Raw genomic sequence first — 7,668 nt, 5'->3', positions numbered from 1 at the left:
TGAAATGAAATTTATCCCTATAGGTTAGCTTTCAAGTAATGTAGCCACATAATTATGAATAATTGCTAAGAGAAGATCTTGTTGATTTCAAGAAAACTAGATATGGCAAGAAGTGGAGAATGTAATCTATTGTTCATTTGTCTTGTCATTACCATTTCAAAATTGTGACTCTTTTATGGTTGGAATATATGGTGGTTGACAAAAGGTATAAGAAATGAGACTTTTAAATTCCTGCTAAGCTTTCATGTAGGAGTTTGGCTTTTTTTCTTTTCCATTAGTGTGATCATAATATCGGTTATATAGTTCAAACTCTTGGTGGGTGCTCATTAGACACACATGTTTCTACAGTAGACAAGTAACACACCATGCTAGTTACTTAGCATGTCTCTACTGAGAAACATTTCAACTCAAAAATTTTGTTAAGAGAACTCATTTGTTGAAGAAAAACAAACCTCCTTTTTTGTGATTATTCTTAGCATTTGTCTTACATAGTTTTGATTATAATGATTTGTTGGGTGATTGGAAAGAATCATGAAATGTTTCCTAACAAGTAACTTATCCAAAGGGATTTCCTTAGGACCCTTTAAAGAGTATGTCTATACCTAAATCTTGTTGGGGGTTAGCTTTCACATGAAATATAGATTTTGCTAATTGATTAGATGTTACAGATTACAATGTGTAATATATACTTGTTATTTTTCTTGTTGTTCTAAGTTTGAACCTAGAACTCAATTATAGATTACAAAATGTGAACTACAAAGTAGTAAAATGAACATTAGGGACCCCATTTTTGTATGGAATGGAGAGGATCCAATATGATGGAGTTCTTAAACTCCATAAGGATTTTCTCATTAGTGATTATACAAGTACAAGAATCTATGACAAGAAGTAGAATAAAACACATCCTTAATAGGGTTTTTTTAATCTTTCTTAGCTTGGTACTATGCTATTCGCCAAGGATTTAAGGGAAAAACTCTAGAACATATGAGGATCTTCTCTTCTATAATAACCATCTAATATTGAATAACTCTAATTTGAGGAGTCCTTTTTATAGATGCACTAGTCCCCCATGAATTTTTGTGCATCACTTTGGATCCAGGGTTTTTAGTTTCACAAGGCCCACTAGGGAAAGCAAGAAAACTGGAGCTTAAATGTAGGACTTTTCATGATTTCTAGCATCACCACCTTTAATGTAGTGGTTGTGTTTCTTCTTCAATCCATTAGATGGAGCGCCAAGTTTAAACGACCATAAAAAGTTGTTCACTTTTGTGAAGTTGAGGCCAATAGTAAAAATCTCGTGGATAAGATCTTCAATATAGATTATGTCACATTTACCTAAAACCTATTCACAAGAAATAAGGTAGAAATAATAAGCAATAGGAAAGCATACTGACTAACACAAAAGGCATCACAAACACAAGTACCTTTTCAATGACAGAGTTGTTAGTCAAAGGAATCCACTACTTATCAACCTTTCCATAACCTCTCTTGTAAATCAACTCTCTTATACTTTTTAAATTTGGATATCTAGAAAGAATTAAGCAAGAGAATTAAATAACATTAGACACAAGAATCTATGAAATAAGAAAAAACCAATCTACATAATGTTTATAACTAACCAAGAACATACCCAAAGATCACATATGGCTCAAGCTGATGCAACATGTTCATTGTTGCTTTGTTCACTTTTAGAAACATGCCATTGAAGATCTGAAATGAAGTGCCATAACAAGTCAATTTCACTGGAATATTATATATACATCCAAAAGTGATCACTAACCACTATTTTAGAAACAAAAAGTGTAAAAGAGATGGGTCAAGTTGAAAAAGGACCAACTTGCCTCAAACATAAAAGTCACAAAATTGCTCTTGTCTTTGGATGCATATCATTGATATTGAATAAGAAAAATAAGAAACTCAATAAACAAAAAAATTACTTCAAAATTTATATTAGAATTTGGGGAAGACTAATAATTTTGTGTTCATATCTTTATTTAAAATAGAAGAGATGTAAATATATTATAATAAAATATGGAAAGAACATTTACCCTTTTTTATGAAAAAATAGGCTAGAGAGATAATAGTCTACCAAATCTATCACTATATAAAGACCAAGAAAATAAAATGTATATAAATACTATAGACTATCTACTTACCCACACATATGAATAATGAGCAAAAAATTAGCTTCTGGCTCAACATAAAAGCCTCCTTTCATTTTTGCATCTCTCTTTAATTTGATTACCTCCCGTTCCTAATTTTTGTCACAAAGTACACAAGAAACTTAATAGGGTACATTCCTCAACCCTAGATGGAATGATGATACATCAATAAAAAATAGAACAATTTATTAAAGAATCCACATACTCCTTGTTGACTCATAAATTGATATAAAACTTGCCAAAAAGAAACTAAGGTACACACTTAACACTAGATGGAATGGTGAGACATCACTCACAAATCAAGCAATTTATTACCTACTCCATATACTCCTTTGAATATTCCTTAGGCTTTTGAAAAATTTGTTTGTGGTTTGTAGTAGTTTTTACCTTTGTAACTTCCAACTGCCACTTCTTGTCATTCGCCCATTCTTCATTTCTTTTCCTCTTGTTGAGAATTGACTTAGGCACAAGCTTTACCTCCTCTGAACTCATATATGAAATGAAAAAAAAATAATTAAATTAATTTTTATATATAATAATTTGGCTAGCCTTCACAATTGTGACAACATGTTTCAATGTCTAGTCATTACTTGCATAATACAACTATCGTAAAACCATCTCAATTATGACAGATAGTACTGATGGATCAATGTCACTTCCATAATGTAGCTATTGCATGGATGTCACAATTGTGATAATTTCAACATGAACTCTTTCCCTTTCCTTATTCCAAGTTACAACATCTTTATCCATCACAATTATGATGAACACCCTTGCTGTCACATTTTGTGACAACAAAAGTTTGATGCTTATCCAATAGGAGCCAATTCGTGGTTTAGTTGCTTGGGTGATGGGTGACCATCATAATTATGACACCTTTCCCTTGTAATTTGGGCCCAAATGTATTAGTGTATGAAACCCTAGAAATATTACACATCATGATCTACTCATCAATATAAATTCTTACTTTATAACATAACTAATATAACATTTCAAATATAATCATGGTTCAATTTCCATTAAAACAATGAACAACTACAAGCATACATATTTACTAATAAGAACATATAAAACAATTCCTAGTCCACAAAATAAGTAAAGATCATCATAATGCAATCAACATATGCCATCAAATAATAGGAGTCACAGTTTACTTGAATCCAAAAGTGTCTTTAAACATGAAATCATAAGGTATTGAAATATGGATATATCACTATGCTATGATGGTTCGGGGTGAGGTCTCACACTAATAAAGAGTGTTAATCCTTTTTTATAATATTTTCAAATAATATATATTACGATGCACCATAATAATGCATTTAAAACTCTTTCTAAGAGTCACTTGCCAAAATATTCTACTTCACACCTATCAAGATCCTACACACCCTATTAAGAGTTACCTTGTAAATTTTTTTTCCTTGTCAACTTGTTATAATCAAGAAGTGTGGCATTACATAAACATTTCACTTTTTGCATAACAAATTTTGATGCTCATAATTTAAACACACTATATTGTAATTTTCCTTGACAAGTTTTTCATTTCATATCATCAACTCTCATTGTACATTGGTCTAGCATTATCTTTATACCAATCTTTAGGTAGTGGGAAAAAAACTTAAATGTGTTTTCATAAGTTAGTCTCAAAACCAATTCAAATCTTATGAGCAAGAAATAAGTCATTGATTTTGTGCCTTCATCTTGGCCTATTCATGTCTAACTGTGTGTGTGGAAATTATACCTATAGCTATAGACACAAGACCTCAATAATTCACTAAATCCATGGTTAGTAAAATTTAATGATCATATATTATACAATAAACCATGAGAAAATGATCTATTTCCTTCTAGCCAATAGGAGTATGAAGCTTTCAGATTTTGAAGATTTTTCAAGAGTAGACTCTATTGAAATGAAAGATTTAATATGAATGTGGTCTAATCTATTTTTTTGGATTTTGTCAAAAATTTTATGTATGAGTATAGATGGTCAAAATAACTATGCAAGTAATCTATATGAACTAAGAAAAAGTAATGATTCTCAATAAAAGTGATGCACAATATCTCTAGAGAAAATTCAAGATTATAACTTTACTCTTAAATTGCACATAGGAAATGAAGGTTAAGAAGCCTCATTTTATGAGACTCAAGGATGAGTTTGAGTTGAGTTCAACACATGCACCTCCTATTGATCATATACCTTAGGAGCTTGAAGCACAACTCACTATCCCTAGTTGGAAGTCATCAAAGAGTCGACTAGTTTATCTAAGTTAGATTGCTGAGTTAACTAACTTTTTTTTTTTATAGAAACAATATAATTATTACCTCATCTTTCCATTTTCATTTATGCATGATGAAGTTAACTCTTTTATTTAATTTTTTATTCCATGTTATAGAACTGAACTCAATTGTTTCTACAAATCTTTTTTTTTATTGTTTTCATCAATTTTATAATTTTGGAGAAGATTATTAAATATTTATCTCATTTAATATGATGTTATCAATTAATGAATATTTAATTCAATAAAATATTTTTAGAGATTTAATTCAATTTAATTAATGTGCTAGGACATTGAATTAAATTAATTAATTTAGCATGATTTATTTCTAATTAATGTCAATATTTAAGAATTAATTGATATTTGAGGATTATTGCAAGTTAAAGATTTTATGCAATTTGATACTCGAATCATATAAGGTGGTAGAAATAGATTGCCTTCTAGTTAGGACTTTAATGCTTTTTATTTTGATAATTGAGTTTAGGGACATCTGTTTGGTTATACCATTTTTAGATTATATTTTCCCCTCTTTGAATTGATGTGCAAGCGATGTGTCTATTCAAAGTGTTAGACAAATGAGAGGGAGTGTGAATTATTTGTATCTAGCTATCCTACATACCTTTAAAATAATTTAGTACCAATTAAAAATTCATAAAATTTCACAAAAATAACTTGGTAACCACATTCAACTTCTCAAATCAAACTTATGTCAACTCTACTTCAAATTGTTATCTCACTCTTCTTACTTATACTGAGTATTAGAGTAATAACTTAGCTTATACCAAGTTGAAGCAATAAGAAAATAACATGAAAATAAACTTTTCAACACATAAGCATTTACATATTTGACACATAAATTTAAAGTATAAAACCTATAAAGTTAGAAACCACATGGGAACTGACAACCCAAAAATTTCACTCTTTTGAAGTAAGCTCTACTAGGAGAGAACCTTGGTAAAGGTTAATGTGCACATTTTTAGTGTGACCTTGTAAGAGGATTTTAACCAAATATCATCTAGACCTATCACTCATTGTCATTAATAAAAAGAGTGTCCTAATCTAAAGGACTTAGAAACATCACTAATCTATATTACCATTAATGATTTCAAAGACCTATTAGGTCCACTCAGTTAAGAGATTGTATTTTCTATGATGGTAAGAAAGTAATAGACAAATGATCTACTAGGTTTAGCACTTTCTTACTTTTTTAGATCTATGATTTGCTTGGTTTCTTCCTTTTGATCTCTGTCTAGCTAATTCACACACTCACACTATCACTTTCAACTTCCTCTCTTTGATCTTTTAACTTTTTTTCTACTTAGTTAAGCTTCTATCTTATTTCTGCTTCACTTCCTCTTAAATAGTTAACTTCTACCTTCCAAATCCTTCCTAATTTTGTTTCTTAATCATGATTAAAGATCTCAAATTCAATGAATTTAGTCATTCATAAAATAGAACTTCCTTGAACTTCATTACATTTCTCCATCCATAGATCTCATAACTAAATTTGAGTTTATCCTTTATTTTCACCAAAAGTTGACCTTAGATTAATTTTTTCTTTTGTTCTTCACCTAGTGAATAGTGCAACTTTATTGTAGAAATACATTACTTAGATAATATTGAAATTACTTGGTTAACAGTAAAATTTATTTTTTCTTTTCCAGGCACTTAGTGACAACAATAGTAGCTTAGTTAACACCATGTCTCTCCTTTCACCTAGTTAATTGGTGTAGCTTGTATAGCTCAGTGAATACATGAACTTCATCACAATATTACATGATTGCAAAATAATCAAAAAAACATTACAATATCATAGTCTAATTCATTCAAGTACCCATTGAATATCAACACTTATCAACTCTTTCATCATCATACTTTCTTCATATTATCTTCATTAATCAAATCCTTTTCATCAATTAAATAATATGGCACTCTGTTGAATTAGAATAATGTATAACCAGATAAGGATTGACATCAATCACAATATAAAAACTGATATAACTCTTTTAGACACAATAAAAACATTATTAATTGGGGATAAAAATCCCCCCCTTTACATTGATGGAAACACATAAGCATAAGATTTTATATTAAAAAATAATAAACATAAGATAATCAAATGTATGCATTGGCAACAATACAAAATTTCAGCTATCTGACTTTGTTCTTTTTTCTACAATAGATTTTAGCATCAGGTTTACTTTGTTTGTATCTTTAGTAGCTTCATCTTCACAAAGTCTCCCCCTTTAGGTATACTTCTCTTTACAATATCATCATGTCTCCCCTTTGACAACAATCTTAATTCTTCTCAAGTAATTCTCTCTGATTCTCTGTCAATCACTTTAGTCACTTCTCCCCCTAGGTAGCTTCTTCATCTTCTTTGATTCTCTCCCCCATTGACAACAATACCAAAGGTAAATATAAGTTCCAATGTGAAACTTAACAAATATTACAGTAATAATTTATACCTTGCATGTACTATTTACATCAGTTTTAGTACAATTATTTACACACCTTCAAGAAATAGTTGTTGTAGAGTGAACTCTTTCATCAACTCCACAAAGATAGATTTGGCCATCCATGAATTGATTCAACATGCATCTTTTCTTAGTTAATCTTAGAAAGGGGAAGGACCCCTCAGTTAACTCTTAGATAATCAACTTTATCCTTAGGAAATGGCTTAGTAAATATGTTTGCAATTTTTTATTTGGATTTTACATATTCAAGCTATTGAAACTCAAAATTGAAGCCCTGATTTTGAATACCATTGAAAAATCAAGCCCTATAAGCACTCTTTAATGCAAGTGTACTAGGCTATACTTGTGAAGCTTAAGAGGTGTTTAATGCTTCTATCACCTTGTATTCAATATATCCATGTGTTCCATGATGATAAATTTCCATTCCAAAGCATTCCATGAAGTCCTGTTTTGAGCAATGCCCAAATCTATATTTTTGCCTATGTCAAACAACGATAGAAGGTCGTGTTTGCATTTGAATATCTTGCATCTAGTAATGTTTCATGACACACTACTTTGGGAGTCTTTAGTTTCCATACCAGAGAGCTTATGCTTCATATTTTGAGTCATTTTGAATTTGTTTGACTAGGTTTTGAATCCCTCAAAGTTGGTCATTTATTGTTGTGATGCTGATGTGAATTGTTTAGAATTTTGGAAGGCCCTGTTTGACTTGCCACAACTTTGACCCAGTTTATTGAAATGAGAAAATTCCTTATA

At 30.2% G+C, this 7,668-nt stretch overlaps 1 pseudogene; it reads right to left on the bottom strand.

Annotated features, from left to right (window-relative positions):
* Positions 1–1,147: 1,147 nt before the first annotated feature.
* Positions 1,148–2,654, bottom strand: LOC149530556 (large ribosomal subunit protein uL30y-like; annotated as a pseudogene).
* Positions 2,655–7,668: the final 5,014 nt, after the last annotated feature.

The sequence above is a fragment of the Cupressus sempervirens genome, chromosome 11, assembly GCF_028749045.1.
Source record: "Cupressus sempervirens isolate cs-2001-9-10 chromosome 11, ASM2874904v1, whole genome shotgun sequence".
Lineage (NCBI taxonomy): Eukaryota > Viridiplantae > Streptophyta > Pinopsida > Cupressales > Cupressaceae > Cupressus > Cupressus sempervirens.
Note: the sequence above shows the minus strand (reverse complement) of the source record. Positions and strands in the feature narration are given on the sequence as shown.